The 21,944-nt window shown below is 37.3% G+C and overlaps 1 protein-coding gene across 6 annotated transcripts in view; it reads left to right on the top strand.

Annotated features, from left to right (window-relative positions):
- Positions 1 to 21,944, top strand: part of LOC144963242 (inositol-trisphosphate 3-kinase A-like) — a 229,350-nt gene that overhangs the window by 109,425 nt on the left and 97,981 nt on the right. The window contains exon 1 of one of the 6 annotated variants that reach the window (XM_078897092.1): positions 16,120 to 16,356. The exons of 4 other annotated variants lie outside the window; for them this stretch is intronic. The gene's annotated coding sequence lies outside the window, so the exon portion shown is untranslated. Of the gene's footprint in view, positions 1 to 16,119; positions 16,357 to 21,944 lie in introns of those variants that run through there. One more of the 6 variants, XM_078897090.1, reaches the window with a different exon arrangement.

Raw genomic sequence — 21,944 nt, forward strand, 5'->3', positions numbered from 1 at the left:
TAAAGAAAATTTTATTTTTTATTTTTTATGTCTTGTATTACCTGGTTCCATTCCATTGCTTTCTGCGAGATCTTGCCATCTGCCCTTCTCAATATGTGTTCAATCCATTTCTATAATTTTGTTTTCTTAATTTTTTTCAATCATTATTATACTGTGTCTGTTTTGTCTTGATGTGTAATTAGACGCAGTGGGTGCACAGTGCACACACAATCAGACACACACATACACACACGCTACACACAGACACACAGACACACAGACACACACACACACACACACACACACACACACATTACACAGACATTCCGGGAAAGTGGATCACGAGTGATTTGTCACCTTGTCTATGTTATTTCGTAATAAGTCGTATCTGCAGAGGGTGCATGGTTGCCAATTTGGCGTTTGTCATGCCAATTTTGAAAAACAAAACAAAACAAACAAACTTGGCGTTATTAAAAGCTTTTGACATTGACAGATTGGGTTTCAGCATTTTGGCTTTTTCTTGGTATTTTTTCAAAGCGCATAATTTTACCATTTTAATAAGTAAACTAACACTCATTCCACAAAATATACAAATTAAATCTTTATACTGGCCAAAGGATTTCAACGTTTTGTTTAACTAAGACACTACTGACAGCAAAGGGGACAAGAAAATCAATATATTATATTTCCATTTTTATACAGAAAAAGTGATGCTTATGAAAGTTTGGCATTTTTTTCAGATCATGTGGCATTTATCGATATCTAGTTTGGCATTTTCATGAAAATGAATCCGGCAACCCTGATAATCAGGTTTGTGAAGATAACTTACACGACACGGGGACATGAACTCTGCTTTATTGTTTACTATGATGACGTCATTCCCACAGAGCGTGAAAATGGCGTTTCCCCCCCCCCCCCCCCCCCCCCCCCCCTTTTGTTCATTAGTTCTAGTTAAATATGAAATCATGCGATGTCGTTACGGGCTCGAGCGGAGCCACCTGTTAATTTATAGCCTGACACTAGGACCACTAAGACCCAAATTTTGACGTCATTTTTAGGTTTGTGGACCGCATATTGGGTTGTTAGTAGTGGTCAAGGAAATATGCGATTCCATTGGTTGAACTTTTGAATACAACTCACGATTTCTATTCTTTTATGGCCATTTGTAGACCAGTGTCAGGCCACGAGTTTACGAAGGTCACGGCACGAGCGAGTTGGCGCGCCAGGGGTTCTCTCTCCTGTGGGTCTGTGTTGTCATATTATAGATAGAATGCGCTTGGCCAAGGAGTTCACAACATTGCCATCCGGAAGTATAACGGACCAACACACAAACTCTGTGTAACCATGAACTTTATAGTCTGGTTAATACAGTTTAGTGAGAACAACTCACAAACGCGGATGGCAAAAACAATAACAAAGGCCTGGGTGATGTCATCTGCATACTATCTATAGATAGTATGCGCTTGGCTAAGAAGCTCATAACATTGCCATCCGGAAGCATAACGGACCAACACACAAAATTATGTGTAACCATGAACTTTTATAGTCGGGGTAATACAGTTTAGTGAGCATAACTCACAAACGCGGATGGCAAAATACAAAAACAAAGGCTTGAGTGACGTCATCTGCATACTATCTATATTAACATTACAAATGAATAAATGAATGAATCAGAAAAGAATGAATTAATGAATGGACAAATGAATAAATGAATGAATGAAAGAATTAATGAATAAATAAAGGAATAAACGAATGAACCAGTCTTGCACATTTCAGTCACACAACAAGAATACCAGAGAATCTTTAATTATTCCTTCCCGCCCCGCCCAAGCATACACACACACATACACACACACAGACACACACACACACAGATACCCCCATACACACAGACACACACACACACACACACACACACGCCTTCCTCTCATTATTAATATAGATGATGATAATGATGATGCTTTGATAATGGATATTATTATTATTATTATTATTATTATTATTATTATTATTATTATCATCATCATCATCATCATCATCATCATCATCATATCATCATCATCATCATCATCATCATCATCATCATCATCATCATCATCATCATCATCATCATCATCATCATCATCATCATCATCATCAATTATTATTATTATTATTATTATTATTATTATTATTATTATTATTATTATTATTATTATTATTATTGTTATTGTTATTATTATTATTATCATTATTATTATTATTATTATTATATTATTATTATTATTATTATTATTATTATTATTATCATTACCGTATTATTATTATTATTATTATTGTTATTATTATTATTATTATTATTATCATTATTATTATTATTATTATTATTATTATTATTATTATTATTATTATTATTATTATTATTATCATTACAGTACTTTATCTTTAACATATTTTATCCTGATACTGCTATGACCATTACTGTCAGCGAAGATCAAAAGACAAACACCATCACGTTATGATAACAATCGCAGTGTAAAACGACCCAATATCATTATGACATGCTTGATAAGAGACACTAAAAGACTTGAGCATTTATATAGCGCAATATCCGCTATATGTGCTCAAAGCGCTTTTGTGCGGCTATGTGGTCTAGTGGTATGACACTCGCTTTCGGATCGAAAGGTCCTGGGTTCGAGCCTCGCGCTCGGCGCATAGTTGAGTCCTTGGAAAAGGCTATTTACTCACTTTCTCTCACCGTACTCAGGTGTAAATTGAGTACCTGGCCGTTAACAGCGGTGTCTTTGTCCGAAAAATTGTAATATCGCCGAACAGGCGGCATGTCCCATCCTACATGTCAAACGTTGCTGTTAACCAGGGACCCCTTGTAAAGCATGTTGAGCACATTTAGTGGATATTGCGCCATATAAAGCTCAATGTTTGTCGTTTTTTTTCCAGGAGGGGGGGGGGGGGGGTCCCAAACCAACAGCAACACTTAACAAGTAGAACGACACATGACGACGTCTGTCAGGCGATATTACATTTTTTTTCTTTTTCTGGCAGTGGCAATGCTCTTTTAAATAAAAACTTGATCTTTTATATAGCGCAATATCCACTAAACGTGCTCAAAGCGCTCTACAAGGGGTCCCTGGCCAACAGCAACACATAACATGTTGGACGAGACATGACGCCTGTCAGGCGATATTACAAATTTTTGGGACAGAGACAACGCTGTTAACGGCCAGGTACTCATTTTACACCTGAGTACGGTGAGAGAATGTGAGTAAAGAGCCTTCTCCAAGGACTCAACTATGCGCCGAGCGATGCTGGAACCCAGGACCTTCCGATCCGAAAGCGAGTGTCATACCACTAGACCACACAGCCATGTTCTCAATTTACACCTGAGTACTGTGAGGGGAATGTAAATACAGACCCTGTTCCGAGGACTCAATCATGTGCCTCTGAGACCGGAACTCGAACCTTAGACCTTCCGAAGTGCCCCATACCTCAGACCACATAATATCCTCACAAATGGCTATTCAATCCCAATAGATCATGACTCGAACCCTGTATCTTCCGATCCGATCACAAGACCACACAGCCACACATTGACAATATGTTATCTGTATTCTATTGATTACAAATGTAAATTATCCATTACAGATAGGTGATAACAACAGCCGCCGTGTGATGAATAGAATCGATATTATAGAAATTATAAACTAAAATAAAAATAAAATTCTCTTTATTCATCCCATAAGGGAAATTTGTCTCTAGGGTCTATTCCACATCTTTGCTTCGTACCCGAAAGATACGGAGTTCGATCACCCGTCCTGGCTCACTTTGCGCCGCTGCTCTGCGGCTGGCGCCCTGGTTATTCCAGTCTTCCCTTGGAAAAAGACCCTAAAGGCAAATTTCCCCACAGGGATGAATAAAGGGAATTTAATTTAATTTAATTTTATTTAAAACAATATTTTTTTTTCATTTTGACGAGAAAACGTGACTTCATATTAACATCTTCTTGTAATACTGATTAATTCATTGGTCCCGACAGCTCCGTTGGTAGAGCACTCGTTTCACACGCAAAGGCACCGAGATCAATCCCGGGTGTATTTGAGATTTTTTTTCTTCTTCTGAGCCCTCTGTCCACCCACTGTTGTTCTGTTAGATATGGCGGGAAGTACTTTGCGATAGACTAGAGCCCCATCCAAAGGATAGCAAGAAATTGCAATTGTCCGTCTCACTTAAAACCTAAGAGACAGCAAGGAAATAGATGATGCATTCATATTTTTATCGCTGAAGAAGAGTGTTGATCACGAAACGTTCTGTCCTTGGTATTTTGTTCTCTTTCAAAACGGTTATTTTCATTTTTAGTTCCTTGCTTTTTGTTACAGCAGCTTAAAGTTTCACTTTCACTTTCACCCAATTTTTAGGAGTTGGTAGGTCTGTAGAGGGAACGGTTGGGTCAAGGCCAAGGCCAAGGTCAAGGACTCTGAGTTGCCAGAATGCCGTACTCTGTCTTGCCAAAACTTAATGACTTTACCTGTGCAATCACCAAGTGGCTAATGAGCGCAATATGGGCTCGGGGAATGTTGAAGAAATCATAAAGTCACGGCATGGTATAAACATTTAAAGGCCGTACTCAGGACAAAACTCGTATTGAAAAAATTTGGCCAGAAAACATCGTCCTTTAAATAGCGATCGATTTAAACGAGCCTCGTCTTTGCAAAATCTCTCAAACCTGGGACTTTAATCAAGACTTCGCAAAGTCCCAGGTTTGAGAGTTTTTGTTTTGTTGCCAAGATGAGTGCCATTTTAAATCGATCGATATTTGAAGGACAAGTTTTCTGGCCAAATTTTTAAATACGGGTTTTTCCAGTTCACGCCAGTTAACGTGTAAAATGTCATCTGGTTTTCTGTATTTATTTAACTTGCTATCCGATTCTTGTCTTCACAAAATCTCACGTGAGATTTTTATACCACTTATTCAAATTGTGTTACCTTATTTTGTGGCTATGTGGTCTTGTGGTATGACACTCGCTTTAAGGTCGGACGGTCATGGGTTCGAGCCTCGCTCGGCGCATAGTTGAGTCCTTGGAAAAGGCTCTTTACTCACATTATCTCACCGTACTCATGTGTAAAATGAGTACCTAGCCGTTGATAACGTTGTCTTTGTCCGAAAAAAAATTTGTAATATCGCCTAAATGGCGTCATGTCTCATTCTACATGTTACGTGTTGCTGTTGGCCAGGGACCCTTTGTAAAGCGCTTTGAGCACGTTTAGTGGATATTGCGCTATGTAAAAGCTCAAGCTCAATCTCAAGTGTTTCAGATGTCTGAAAGTGACTTGAAAATGTATAGATGGAACGAAATTGACATCACTCAGCTCTTTGTTATGATGATGATAACGGTGATGATGGTCTTGATGATGATAATCATGATGATGATGATAATCATGATGATGATAATGATGATGATAAAGATGATGATGATGATGATGATGATGATGATGATAATGATGATGATAATCATGATGGTGATAATGATGATGATAAAGATGATGATGATGATGATGATGATGATGATGATGATGATGATGATGATGATGATGAAGATGATGATGATGATGATGATGGTAAACATAACCACCGCGATGATAACGATAACAAACCGCACGTTTTGTTTACCTCGTCTTCCTAGCCAATACTTTGGTCGCAAAATTGATATGACAACGGCTTTAGAATTACAAGCTGGATTAACGAACGAACGAACGAACGCCATGTCTTCATAACAGACATCTGTTGCCGGCGATTTGCTGTCATTGTCAATGTTAGTTTGTGATTGTTATCGCAGGTTTTGTGGGTTTTTTTTAACTCCATGACGCAAAACTTGATGGCGGTTTTTCCATACATGAATTTTTATTTAATCGAGATTGAGCTCGGTCAGTGACTAAAAAATAAAACAGTATGAGTCCTTCAGAGCTATCGGGCTCATGGATTCGGAGTTTATCCCGGTTTCCATAGCGTGAAACAGGCAAAAGCGGCGTGTTCATAATATATTTTATGCAGGTCTGACATCCGAACCCACTAAAGATGGGCCGAATTTAACATTGTTGTAATGGACAATGTTTTGATTCAATTTTAGATCAGAAATAAAAGCCCCGACTTCACCTGGGATAGATCTCATTTCCTTTGTGTGTGAAGCGAGTGCTCTACCAAATGAGCTATGGGGACACGGAGTGAGTACCTGGTTATAACATAGGCCGTGGCGGATGTTAATACCCATGGAACGCACTCAGTCCTCGGACAAAGTCCTGTGAAAATGTATCATCTTTCAGGAAATGTCTGCAGACTCAGTTGTTTCGTAAGGCTTATTTTTATTTATGAAATAGATGTTGCTTAGATTTTGTTTCTATAGGGAATGAGATTAGCGGAAGAGGACGAGAGAGACGCATGCGCAAAACCAAATTGACGTTCTCTCTGTAAGGTGACGTCCAATCAAGGGACGCTACTCTTCCGCTAATCTCATTCCCTATATTCATGCTTATTATTATGTAGTGTCGTGATTTTTTTTTGTCTTTGTTTTGTTTATATGTTACTATGATGGAAAGCCCCGCAGAGCACGATTAACGTGATGTTTAGGCGCTATATAAGTTCATTATTTATTCTTTTTTATAAATACAATTGCGCAAACACAACTTCTAACAGACGATATGGTTACCACCCAGCTGACAGACGGACACTAAACCACAATAATTAACTCAATTTCTGAGATATTTCAACATATTATTATATCCACATCTCGTCTACACCCACGCCAGACGACAAATACAGATTTCCAGTTTATCGGAATTGCAATTTTCTAATGGAACAGGAGGGCGAGCAACAATGAGCCTATTGATAGTATGCGCTTGGCAAAGAAACTCACAACATTGCCATCCGGAAGTAAAGCGTACCAACACACAAAACTTTGTGTAGCCTTGAACGTTTTAGAGTCTGGTTAATACAGTTTAGTATGGGTGGCAAAAAAACAATAACAAAGACCTGAGTGACGTCTACTTACAACATTATCGTAGATTTACCCCCCCCCCCATAAAAAATCAAAACAAAACAAAACAAAACAAAGACACAAACAAATAACAAACAACAAATTAAAAATCAACAAAACAAAATAAGACAAAACCGAAAAACAAAACAAAACAAATAACCCCTCTCTCCCCCCAAATCAAAACAAACAAAGAGAAAAATAAACGACACAATAAAAGAATTCTGGCCAGAAAACTCGTCCTTCAAATATCGATCGATTAAAATGACCCTCATCTTGGCAGAAAAACCCCCCCACCAAACTGGGACTTCCATTTATTAAAGGACGAGTTTTCTGGCTAAATTTATATTTAGGGGGGTCAGCGTGGCTCAGCGGTACGGTCTTTACTTCGTACCCAAAAGGTACCAAGTTCGATTACCCGCCGCTGCGCTGTGTGGCCTTGAGCAAGCCATCTCGCCCTAGCTCAATTTGCGGCGCTGCACTGCGGCTGACGCCTGGGTTATTCCAGTCTCCCCTTGGAATAGACCCAAGAGAATAATTTCCCCTATGGGATGAATAAAGGGAATTTTATTTATTTATTTTATTTATTTATTTATTTTTTTAAATTGTCTTCCGAGTTCCAAGCACGACAGTTAACGGGTTCATTGACCGAGTTGCTCTTGGAAGTCGGTGTAATTGTCGGCTGGGTCAGAATTTATTCTTGAGAGAAAATGTCACAATTTATGAGATGGTGTTATGGGTAAACTTTGCTCACTTGTTTTGTCATAATATTAAATATGTAATGTGTCTGGAAAGGTCATTAACCGTGAAATGGAAATGGAACAGGGGATTTGGAAAAATGAGGTGAGGGGGAGGTGGCTAGATAGATTGATATATAGAGAGAGGGATAGTGAGAGGGGCAGAGAGTGAGTGTGTGTGTGTGTGTGTGTGTGTGTGTGTGAGAGAGAGTGTGTGTATCTGTGTGAGCGAGGGAAAGAGAGAGAGAGAAAGAGAGAGAGAGAGATAGAGAGAGAGAGAGAGAGAGAGAGAGAGAGAGAGAGAGAGAGAGAGTGTGTGTGTGTTTGTTTATGTGTGTGAGCGAGAGAAAAGAGAAGAGAAGTGAAGAGAAGAGAAGAGAGAGAGAGAGAGAGAGAGAGAGAGAGAGAGAGAGAGAGAGAGAGAGAGTCCTAATGATAGAATGATTGATTGATGGGTTGCTGGGTTTGATAGAATCGGGCGGGAAATACTTTGCGATAGACTAACGTGCTATCCAAAAGGTAACAAACAATTGCTATTATCAGTTATATTGAAACCGGGATAAACTCCGTCTTTATGAATAGTCCTTACTGGATAATGAATATTTCTTCTTCTTCTTCTTCTTCTTCTTCTTCTTCTTCTTCTTCTTCTTCTTCTTCTTCTTCTTCTTCTTCTTCTTCTTCTTCTTCTTCTTCTTCTTCTTCTTCTTCTTCTTCTTAATAATAATAATAAAAATAATAATAATAATAATAATAATAATAATAATAATAATAATGATAATAATAATAATAATAATAATAATAATAATAATAATAATAATAATAATAATTATTATTATTATTATTATTATTATTATTATTATTATTATTATTATTATTATTATTATTATTATTAAAACACGGCCAGGGCACTCCGTGAAAACTACATGCAAATTTTGACATATCTGTGCCCGCAGGGTGGTCTATTATTTTGTATAATATATTGTTGTTTGTGGTTTGCTTATTTATTATGATATGTGACCCTTCGTCTCAAAACGGTATTATGTCGGGATGGATCAGATGCTAAAAATTCAAATTATAGTTAAACTGGTCAAAAATATGAAACGTTGGTATTTAGGACAGTAACATATGATATTCCTTCTCCTCTATAAAGCATATAAACTCAACTTAAACATGATAGTTCTGGCTACAAATTCCATTTTCAGCATCGTAATCATCCCGTCTTAATACCGTTTTTAGACGAGAGGTCTCATATATGATAATCATTATGGTAACACCAATCTTTCATCACTATCACCGTCACGTCACAGCGAGTTAACTCAACTTATAGTAGTAGAAGTAGTAGCGTATGGCTACACCGCCAAATTTATTTCGTCAACCCAGCTTCTAAAGTCTTCCTCCGCCCTAAGGATGGTTTCGTAGCCACCTTCAAGTTTAGTGACTGGGCAGTGGAGGACGATGTGATCGCTGGTCTCTGGGGCTGCCTGACATTTCTGGCAGGTGTCACTGTTTCCAAGTTTCCATCTGCACATATTTGATGCAGTTCTGCCATGTCCAGTTAAGAGGCGGTTTGAGGAAATCCAGTATTTTCTGGGGTTATTGAATGCAGGCACTCTTTTGGTTGGATCTTTAATGATGTTTCCTCCTCTTGGTGTTTCCCTATTCCACATTTCTCTCCAGTTTTCCTCCACACTGAAGTCTGCCATTTTTGTTAGGGGGAAAATTCTTCTCGATTTGAGTCTTGTTGTTGAGGGTGATCGACGACGAAAAAACAAAACAAACAACGACCTGTCCTCAGATCTTCGTTTTCTACCACGTAGTCGTTCGTCGATCGTAATAGGTTGGGAACGTGATCGCAATCGTTAACTTACTAATAAAATATGTGGTTTGTAGTTTTCCATTCATTATGTTAATCATTATGGTTAGATATGCCATTCTTTCCTTTCATCACTATCACCGTAAGGTCATGATACAGAATAGTAAGTGGTCAGCTATCTATGCATGAGTGGACAACGTATGAAATTCAAGTGGACACCCGCTTCTCGAAATCCATATTATTATAATATACAACTACAGTTCATTTTACGAAACGCCTTTTTTATATTTTATGTCAGAAGAAAAAAAATTAACCCGTGTGACTATGTGTTCTTGTGGTAGAACACTCGCCTTTGGTTCGGAAGGTCATGGGTTCGAGTCCCGTTCTGAGCGGCGCAACGTTGAGACCGTGGAAAAGGCAATTTTTTTTTCACATTCTCTCAAGGTACTCTGGTGTAAATGAGTACCTGGCTGTAAATAGTATTGTCTCTGTCAGACAAAATTGTAATATTATTGCCTTACAGGTGTCATGTCTCGGCCTATATTATGTTAAGTGCTGTTGTTGGCTCGGCACCCCATGTAAAGCGCTTTGAGCACGTTTTATTAAATTGAACTAAGTAAGTTTTTTTTTAAACACCATAACCATAACGATAGATTGATAAATTGACCCCCGACGTTTCAAAACATATAACATATTTCGTGTTTACTTGAAGAAGGCCAAAGGCCGAAACGTCGTTTGTTTTGTGTTGTTCCCTTATATATGAGTCACATTTACTCCCGTTTCTTTCTCGCCATCTTATTTGGCTCATAATTTAGGCCCTCTAGTTTTTGGTTCAAGACTTCTGATATGTTTTTCAATTTTTGACAATTTGGGAATTATTTTAACCTGTCGATGTCATGTAATTTATCAGATTCATTTTTTTCTTGATAAAATGTAAATATGGCGTTTTGTCGGTTAACGTGGTTGTAAATATGGGTGACATTGTGATTTACAATAAGTAAGATTGTATGTAGTCTGTATAATAAATGGGACATGGTACGCATGCATGATGGGATTACTGACGTATTCAGGGACAAACATATGTGCTGCTATGTGGTCTTCTGGTTCGGCACTCGCTTTCGGATCGGAAAGTTCTCGGTTCGAGCCTCGCTCGCTCGGCGCATAGTTGAGTTTTTGGAAATAGCATTTTTTTTTCACTTTCTCTCACCGTACTCTGGTGTTAAAATGAGTACCTGGCCGTTAACAACGTTGTTTCTGTCCGAAAAAAATTGTAATATCGCCTAACAGGCGCCATGCATCATGTCTCGTCCTACATGTTAAGTGTTGCTGTTGGCTAGGGATCCCTTGTAAAGCGCTTTGAGCACGTTTATTGGATATTGCACTATATAAAAGCTCCAGTTAAGTTTAAAGCTAAAAATATGTACTAACCTTAATTTCTGGCCAAAATGTAAATTACCCGTTTGTTTGTATTTTTGTACAGTGCACTACGGTAGACTTTACGTAATCGGTTTACCGGAAGGAGAATAATATAGTGGTTGTGGTTGGCCGCCAGCCTTTCAATGAAGGCATTGGTCACTGATTGTTTGTCAATCTACTTATGGTCATTAGGGCCATTCTCCCAATTCAAGACCAACAAATCTCTCTTGCCCCCCCCCCCCCCCCCCCCCCCCACGTTTATGCTAAGAGTCAGGTATGCAGAAATGCCGACTTGAAGTTAATATGATAAATTCGTAGTTTTCAGGGGAAATAATAAATAACACAGTAGACATTATAACTGTCTTTTAAATTCACCAACCTGTCCACCAGTAGTTCTTCAGAGCCATTGGGCCCATGGAGCCGGAGTTTATCCCGGTTTCTATAGCGTGGAACGGACAATGGCAAATTGCTTGCTACCCTTTGGATAGGGCGCTAGTCTATCGTATAGTACTTTCCGCCAAATCTAACAGGCTCAGCTACCCATTCACTGCATGTTGGGTGGACAGAGGGGTCAGGAAAAAAATATCTCGAATGCACCCGGGGTTGATCTCGGTCCCTTTGCGTGTGAAGCGAGTGCTCTACCAACTGAACTATCGTGACCCCCAAGCTGTCCACGACACGTGAAAATTATGCTTTTAACTTCTTCATAGGCTAGCAGCTCTGGCACCATAAATTCGTTTTTTAATAGGTTTTATTGAATTAGATACCTTTATGAAGTACTCGGAATGGAATCGAATATCCGTAATTCTGCGGAATTTTCGTCGTGATAGTTGGTAGGTCTGGGTATGTATATTGGCGTTAAAGGGAAAATTCTCTTGTTTTTTCACCAGGCGAAGAATAGATAGAATGCGCTTGGCCAAGGAGTTCACAACATTGCCATCCGGAAGTATAACGGACCAACACACAAACTCTGTGAACTTTTATAGTCTGGTTAATACAGTTTAGTGAGAACAACTCACAAACTCGGATGGCAAAAACAATAACAAAGGCCTGAGTGACGTCATCTTCGAACTATCTATGCTGATTTTTTTTTGTTTTTGTTTTTATTTTTTTTCCTCTTGAATTTTTCTTTCTTGTTTTGTCTGACACTGTTTCATACACTTTTTTTTACATGAGGTATATAGAGTCATTGGTCGAATTTATAAAATGTAGGTACTATGGTCTTGTGGTATGACTATCTCTTTCGGATTGGAAGGTCCTGAGTTCGAGCCTCGCCTCGTTTGGCGCATCGTTGAGTCCTTGGAAAAAGGCTCTTTACTCACATTCTCTTGATCTCACTTTACTCAGGTGTAAAATGAGTACCTGGCCGTTAACAGACGTCATGTAACGTCCTTTATGTTACGTGTTGCTGTTGATCAGGGACCCCTTGTAAAGTGATTTGAGCACGTTTAGTGTATATTGCGCTATATAAAAGCCCAAGCTCAAGCTCATATTCATGTTCATGTCTTGCTATTTTTGGAAAAAGGCTAAGAAATCAAATTTCCTGTCTAGACGAAGACGTGAAGGACAAAAGCTAACGTGTGTTGACGAAACATCTCTTTAACGATTTTGTGCAGGACTTTTGTTTCGTTTTGTTTTATTGAACTTCGCATATCATTGGATTAAGATGCGGCTATGTGGTCTTGTGATATGACACTCGCTTTCGGATCGGAAGGTCCTAGGTTCGAGCCTCGCGCTCGGCGCATAGTTGAGTCCTTGGAGAAGGCTCTTTACTCACATTCTCTCACCGTACTCAGGTGTAAAATGAGTACCTGGCCGATAACAGGGTTGTGTTTGTCCGAAAAATTGTAATATCGCCTAACAGGCGTCATGTCCCGTCCTACATGTTAAATGTTGCTGTTGACCAGGGACCCCTTGTAAAGCGCTTTGAGCACATTTAGTGGATATTGCGCTATATAAATCTCAATTAAAAAAAAAAAAAGATGGTCCTATACTGAACTGTCACAGTAGTCATGGTATATTTTAATACTGACTTAACTGGAAAGTTTTTCAAATGTTTGGGATGAATATATTCTATTCCAGCCCTCTCATTGGAACACCCTAACATTTCTTAGTGTAAATGTTGCTGCTCGAAGCTCGAAGAAATAAATAATAACGTGAAGTTGAATGTAAGCTTAATTTAATTACAAAAACAGATCAAATGAACGTTTCCGGTTTCCCCTTTATCAACAAAACAGGATGATTGAAACACCACAGATGAATGAGATGATATGGTAGTGGCCACTAGACAGCTGATTGGTAATTACAAATCATCTTTTGGTGCCCATGAATGCAAATCCAACGTTTTTAGTTTTGGGTCAAATTGTCATTCAAGCAGAAGGGAAAAGATACAAATTATGGTGAATAGAAGTATTAATACCATACCATTTGGTTACAAAATATATAATAATCTTACTTGGAGGGGTAGAATAAACGTATTCTTTCATCTCTTTGTATTTATTAAACTCAATATATTTTTATCGTGCAATAATAACACATACTCGCAAGCTCGTTGTGTTATTGGGCAGTATAAAAATAACTCGTTTAATAAATACAAAGAGATGAGAGTATCGTATGGTATATTATGACTGTTCCGACCAAAACATGCCATTACATAAACCCCCTACTATGAGGTCCGTATCAGATAATTGGTAATCTATAATATTGTAAAACATACGTCAGACTTTTCCCGCACTCTGAAAAAACCCCCCACATAATTAAATATTTTGGCCAGAAAACTCGTCCTTCAAATCTCGATCGATTCAAATGACTCTCCTCTTGCTAAAAAACCTCTCAAATTTCAAGTTTGTAACTTTACAGAAGTCCCAGGTCTGAGAGTTGTTTTTTATTTAGCAAGATGAGGGTAATTTTGATCAATCAATATTTGAAGAACGAGTTTTCTGGCCAAAACTATAAATACGTGTTTTTTTCAGTGTTCGACTCAGTTGATCCCTTATCCCGTCGTTACTCAATATAACTAAATTCTATTTTTTTCTATTTTGGCCTGAAAACATTTACTGCAAATATCGATCAATATAAACTGGCCCACAACTTGTCAAAATAATATTTTAAACCCGAGACCGCTATGAAATCTCAATTTCAGGTTTTTCAAAACAAGTTGGGTCGAGATGGAAAAGGGGGGGGGGGGTCTTATTGGATTGCTGTTTGAAATTTATATTTTCTGGCCAAATTAAATTAAAATCTGTTTTGTCTGGACCGGAGAGACCTGTCTATCTCAATTGTTATTGATAGGAATAATCAGGCAGAAAGGACATCAACACGGGTCGTGTCTCTCTATTATAGCGTGTGTCCACCAATGCAGCTGTCAGATTCTTTCCACAATAATTGTGTCAGATTCTTTACTCTCATAACTCTTTCAATTATTATGCAGTTTTAAAACAACTGCTTACTGTTTTTCGTTTGTGAGAAAAAAGTAACGATGAGTCTCTTGTAACAAACCCAAACAAACAAACAAACACACACACACACACACACACAGACACACAGAATAGTATGCGAAAATGCTTATAAGCTCTACCCCAATTAATGACATTGTGAAATGATTTAAACTTTTAAGATTATTCTTCGCCTGCTTCAAATGCACAATGGAGTCAGATATTGTTGAATTTATGGATAGGGAACTTTAGGGAGAGAAAATTAGAACAGTTTTGGACTATGCTGAGAGCAAATTGTTTATTTGTGAAGCTATTTAAAGTTAATTTTGGAGAAAATTAAAACATTTTTGGGCCATGCTGAGAGCAAATTGTTTATTTGTGAAGCTATTTAAAGTTACTTTTTCTATTTTTCCTTTGGGAACTACGAATTTTTGAAATTTCAAATAGGCAGCTCTGTTTATCAGCATAATGATCAAATCGAAACCCTGTCATAGCACAATGACAGTTTATGCAAATTCACGTTTTTTTCACTCTTGAATGATTTGAAAGGGTGAAATATTTTAATGTAATGATTTAGGTCCGGTTTGTTTCATGACCAAGTGTTTACAAGAATTCAAGCTTTGTCTTTTTCTTGGAATCAACCCACGTATTGTCCACATTTCACGGTCGAGTAGTTGTGCGTCAGCTTAAACTTAAATTTTGTTTTAAGATCGCTCTTTGATTTCTAGATCCTAGCTCAACCATGTACTTAACTTCACTGACATGAGAAAGCAGAACTCGTGACGTCACACCTCCCTCTGCTTCCGGCTCAAACGTCCTTAAACGGCAATAACTCATTTGACACAAAGTAGAAATAGCATGTGTTTTGCAAGTCAATATATAACATGATATTATGTCATCTAATTTTTTATTTTGTTATTTGACCAGTATCGATTTTAAGGCGGTTTTTGTGTGTGTATCTGTCATAATAATCCCATCTCCTTCAATTTTGAACTAATGACGTGTCAGGGGCCATAACTCAAAATTGTCAACTTTTTCAAAATAGAATCTGCATGTTTTGACATTTTTTAGGGACCAGCATCACATAGTTGAAATACAAAATTTCAAGGAATCTCTATTGTAAGGTTCACACTATGACTACACACATCTATCGATATATGGAGGACGATTTTGCTGACCAAAATATTTTGATGATTTTTTTTTTCAGTATGCGCAAAGAGACTGGATATCATGTTCTACTATCTATCTATATTGTACGGCAGTTGTAATATCGTTTTTCTTCTGAATTCCAATTTAAAGAACTGAACAAGTGTACCCGAAAGGTGCCAGATAAAGCAAGAAAAAAAAAACACAAGAAAAAAAAAAAAAAAAAAAAAAAAAAACAACAACAAAAAAAAAAAAACAAAACACGAAAAAACAACAACAAACAAAACATCCCAAAAAATCAGTCTGAGATCGAACCTTAGACCTTCTGGTTACCGGTCAGACGTGCTACCATTACTTGTATTTTTTGTTTGTTTTTTTTTTGTTTTTTTTTTGTATTTTTCTTTTTTGCCTTGTCCGGCACCTTTCATACAATACACTACACGACTTATTCAGATCTTTACTTCGGTGCTTGCTCCCGAGATTCTGAATTCCAATTCAGTGGACTAGAGCCATTATAGCGTCATGTTGGCCGCCGTCCATTATTTCGTTTGTGTTGAATTTAGACTTGTGTTCGATATAACTTTCGTCTGTCTTCGTCGGTTATTTCACTCGGAGACAACGACCCGTTACTGACTGTCTTACCGTAGAAGAATGTCAAATGACTGACTGAATGAAAGGCGTTCGTTCAACACTAGCAGGAGTCCGTCTATTGCTATGTGAAATGTAAACAACCAACGAAATTCTAGATTCAAATTATTCGTTTAAAAATGATGGCGGAATGTTTGTGAGATTTTCATGGATTATATTATGTATGGACAATTCAAAAAGTGGATTTTGGTTTCAGTAATGTTAAAAATGATGATAATAGTGTGGTAGTAGTGGTAGTAGTAGTAGTAGTAGTAGTAGTAGTAGTAGTAGTAGTAGTAGTAGTAGTAGTAGTAGTATATAGTAGTATAGTAGTAGTAGTAGTAATAGTAGTAGTAGTAGTAGTAGTAGATAGTAGTAGTAGTAGTAGTAGTAGTAGTAGTAGTAGGAGGAGGAGGAGGAGTGGTAGCAGTATTATTATTATTATTATTATTATTATTATTATTATTATTATTATTATTATTATTATTATTATTATTAATAATAATAATAATAATAATAATAATAATAATAATAATAATAATAAAATAATAATAATAATAATAATAATAATAATAATAATAATAATGTTTCTACTATTGTTTTATTTATTATTGTGATTCAGAAGTCTATATTTCCAAAGTGTCAATCGATAGTTCAGTGGATTTTATTGATTTTGTGGATAGCTGATTGTGTGACGTTGAATAGGTATTGATTAGGCAGACAAATTACAGGTGTAGTCAAGAGGGCGGGGTGTGTTTTAAATCGTTTAAATCTCGTCTTGAAGGAATTTATGCCTTCTTTTATGTGTTTGTGCTTCGAAAGGGAGATGGAGTGTGTGTGTGTGTGTGTGTATGTGTGTGTATGTGTGTCTGTGTGTGTTTGTACGCTTGGGTGAGAGAGAAAGAAAGAAAGAGAGAGAGAGAGAGAGAGAGAGAGAGAGAGAGAGAGAGAGAGAGAAAGAGAGAGAGAGAGAGAGAGAGAGAGAGAGAGAGAGAGAGAGAGAGAGAGAGAGAGAGAGAGAGAGAGAGAGCATTTCATTGCTCGTTGACATTTCCAGATTTTTGACATTCAATGTTGTCGGGGTAAAATCTGTCATTGAAGTTCATTTCGTCCAGGTGGCATCTCTTACATCCAGTGCTAAAAATAGTCATCAATTTTACCCCCCCCCCCCCCCCATCTCTCTTTCTGTCTGTCTGTCCCTCGCTGTCTCCCCCCCCCCCCCCCGTTTCTCAGACTTCTTTATCTTTGTGTCTATCCATCTATCTATGTGTCCATCCATCCATATATCTATGTCTATATATCCATCTATCAATCTATCTATCTGCCTGACCTCTACTTCATGACCTGCATTGGCTGCCTGTTGAGAAAAGGATTAAATTCAAAGCTTGTGTTCTAGTGTATCGTTGTCTTGAAGGTACTGCCCCTTCCTACCTTTCGGAACTAATTGAAAGATATTCAAAACCCCGCCCCTTACGTTCGGCCAGTGATTCCATAAAACTAGTTGTCCCTCGAATTCGGAAAAATGCTGGAATGAGATCCTTTTCTCATTTCGGACCCTCTATTTGGAACGCCTTACCGCAGAGCATTCGTGAAAAAGAATCTTTGTCTATTTTTAAACGTTTGCTTAAAACATATCTTTCTCGATTTTAGTAGATGGTATAAGAAGCAAGATAGGTCTGGTTTGTGTTGTGTGTTGTGTGTGTGTGTGTGTGTGTGTATGTGCTTGTGTGTGTAAATGATTATGTTTCAGCCAAAGTAATTTGTAATTTAAGCGCTTAGAGTCTGGTGTCTCGGAGTTATAGCGCTATATAAGTTTTGAGCATTATTATTATTATATTATTATTATTATTATTATTATTATTATTTTTATTATTTTGTTATTAATTATTATTATTATTATTATTATTATTATTATTATTATTATTATTATTATTATTATTATTATTATTATTATTATTATTATTGTTATTATTATTATTATCATCTATCTATCTTCTATCTATCTATCTGTCTATCAATCCATCTGTATCTATCTATCTATCTATCTATCTATCTATCTATCTATCTATCTATCTATCTATCTATCTATCTATCTATCTATCTATCTATCTATCTATCTATCTATCTATCTATCTATCTATCTATCTATCTATCTATCTATCTATCTATCTATCTATCTATCTATCTATCTATCTATCTATCTATCTATCTATCTATCTATCTATTTGTATGTGTGTGTGTGTGTGTGTGTGTTTGTCTGAATAACACCATGATTGCCATTAGCTGGACTGTCGCCCCCCCCCCCCCTATGATATTGATATGACACTGTCTGGTATATAACATGATATATCATATCATATAATTATGGCGTATTTATTGTTATCAAACTGTCAAGGCCAGTCAGTCGTCCTGATTTCATGTCGGACCAAACCAAACAGCAGGCAGGATCGGCGGTTGTTCGGGAATACGCTTCAACAGTCGTAACGTCACTTCCCTCGTAATGACGCATGGTAACTTAGTAACTGGCTCTAAACTATCGGAACAATGGCCGACGCCCTTATGAAATATTTCTCCGACGAGCATTAAAGCGTATCCAGAGGGAAAAAACTCATTATAAATCTGATCATGTTTTGACTTTTACACATTCTGATCACAAGACATATGAAAAGTTATAGCCAGCATGAAGAATAAAAATACCGCTTTTCTTTATTTAGAACCACGATGGCCGCCGTTGCTGGGATACGTGACATCTGACTATTGGATCCAATAGAGAACGATCTGGACAGCGATTTGAAATACGTACTAGCTTTGGCTTCATTTCCATGTTTTGGTCGTTGTATCGTGTATTATATTACTGTACGTAGAGGAAATGAACGATTACAGAATTATTTCATATACGAACTTTGCGCAAAGCTCGTATTATGTAGACTTCAGAGGTTTGATCCGCCGACCATCATAATATGAAATTTAACGAAATACGAACTTTTGGGTTGTTTTTTTTTGTTTTTTTTTTTCTACTATATAAGAAATTGTTTTTATTCTCCAAAATAAAGAAAATAAATTAAATTTGTGGCGACAGAAAATGAATCCACATCTTCAGGACATCCCGACATCATCCCGTATTGGGATGGCGGGTCTTATATAGGATTATGACATCTTGCAGACATCGTGATGTGAATTCATTCTATGTCATCATTCCTCCTCGTATCGATCTCTTTGGCGTCAGTCTCTCCCCCCCTCTCTCTCTCTCTCTCTCTCTCTCCTCTCTCTTCTCTCTCTCTCTCTCTCTCTCTCTCCCCTCTCTCTCTCTCTCTCTCTCCCTCTCTTCTCTCTCTCCTTATCTTTCTCTCTCTCTCTCTCCTCTCTCTCTCTCTCTCCCTCTATCTTTCTCTCTCTCCTTCCCTCTCTCTCTCTCTCTCCTCTCTCTCTCTCTCTCTCTCTCTCTCTCTCTCTCTCTCTCTCTCCCTCTCTTTCCGTCAGTTTCTCGTCTCTTCTCTCTCTTCCTCGCTATCTCTCTCCCCGCTATCTTTTCTTTCTCTCTCTCTCCCCCCCCTCTCTCTCTCTCCCTCTCTCGTTCTCTCTCTGTCTCTCATATCTTCTCCCCCCCCCCTCTCTCTCGCTCTTTCCCCTCTATCTTTTCTCTCTCTACTCTCCCACTCTCCATCCCTCTCTACCCCCCCCCCTTCACACACACACACACTCTCTCTCTCTCTCTCTCTCTCTCTCTCTCTCTCTCTCTCTCTCCCTTTGCTGTTACGAACCCAAACGCATTTAGTAGGTCTGTCATTAGGCCTATACTGTCCTGTTTATAACTTTGCTGGCTCAGTAATTATATATATATATATATATATATAATAGTATTGCCACAGCATCAGGAATCAGGCCTGCCGTACTCTGGAAAAACACGTATTTAAAAATTTGGCCAGAAAACCCGTCCTTCAAATATCGATCGATTAAAATGACCCTCATCTTGGCAAAAACTCTCAAACCTGGGACTTCGTGAAGTCCCGGGTTTGAGAGTTTTTGCCAAGATGAGGGTCATTTAAATCGATCGATATTTGAAGGACGAGTTTTCTGGCCAAATTTTAAAATAATATGGGTATTTGTTGAGGCTAGACTGCCTCACTACTATATCTGTGTCGTATTCTTAAAAAAAAAAATTAAAAAAATAAAAACCCTAACAAAACACCTATTAAAAATTTGGCCAGAAAACTCGTCCTTCAAATATCAGTCGATTTATATGACCATCATCTCGTCATAATCTCTCAAACCTGCGTCTTCAATGATCTCTCAGATTTCAGAGGGTTTTTTTTTTCCAAGATGAGGGTCGTTTTAATCAATTGATTTTTGAAGGATGAGTTTTCTGGCCAAATATTTATTTTTTGAATACGTGTTTTTATCAAGGGGTGGCAGTGTTATAATGATAGAAATTGCTGTCTCGTGTTAAAATTCTCTTTGTAGCCTATTGTTGTTTTTGTCATATTATTATCCACTAGGATCTCTATTTATTCTGATTGGTTGTGACAACTCCTTTGTGCAGGCGTCCTCACACCTGTCAGGGGACAAAACCCATAATATATTATTATTATTATTATTATTGTAAAAAGATTTGGCAATAGACATTGTATGCGCTTGGCTAAGAAGCTCACAACATTGCCATCCGGAAGCATAACGGACCAACACACACTTAAACTATGTGCAACCATGAACGATTATAGTCTGGTTCATACAGTTAAGTGAGACTTACTAATAAACGCGGATAGCAAAAACAAAAACAAAACAAAAACAATAACAAAGAATCGAGTGACGTCACTTCCTTCTATCTATAGATAGAACGAAGATGACGTCACTTAGGTCTTGTTGTTGTTTTTGCCATCCACGTTTATGAGTAATTCTCACTAAACTGTATGAACCAGAATTTAAAAGTTCATGGTTACACAGAGTTTTGTGTATCGCTCCGTTATACTTCCGGATGGCAATGTTATGAGCTTTTTAGCCAAGCGCATACTATCTTTAGAGCAATTTCTACAAAGCTCATACTAAACAGTGCTCAAAGCTCATACTAAACAGTGCTCAAAGCTCATACTAAACAGTGCTCAAAGCTCATACTAAACAGTGCTCAAAGCTCATACTAAACAGTGCTCAAAGTTCATACTAAACAGTGCTCAAAGCTCAAAGCGCTTTACATAGGGGTCCTTAATTATACCCAGGACCTTCCGATCCGAAAGCGAGTGTCATACCACATAAGCTGCACAACGTTATGGCGTCATGTGATTTTTGGTTGATATTCGTGGTATTATTTAATTTGTTTTCATAATTGAATGGATTGTGAAAATTTTAAGTGTGAGCTTTGGATATTTAAAAAACCAAACAAAAACAAAAACAAAACTTCCATTAAGCTTAAAAGTGTATTAACATAAATATTTGATATTACTAATTCTAATGATAACAACGCTAACGATTAAAGTGATGATGATGATGATGATGATGATGATGATGATGATGATGATATTATATTAATAATAATAATAATAATAATAATAATAATAATAATAATAATAATAATAATAATAATAATAATAATAATAATAATAATAATGATAATTATACTGATGATGACGATGATGATGATGATGATGATGACGATGACGATGACGATGATGATGATGATGATGATGATGATGATGATGATGATGATGATGATGATGATGATGATGTCATCAATATTATAGATACTGATAGGGAATAACGAATCTAAAACCTATCATAT

This window comes from Berghia stephanieae, chromosome 1 (assembly GCF_034508935.2).
Source record: "Berghia stephanieae isolate SIO BIC M18660-M18661 chromosome 1, UCSD_Bste_1.3, whole genome shotgun sequence".
NCBI classification, from domain to species: domain Eukaryota; kingdom Metazoa; phylum Mollusca; class Gastropoda; order Nudibranchia; family Aeolidiidae; genus Berghia; species Berghia stephanieae.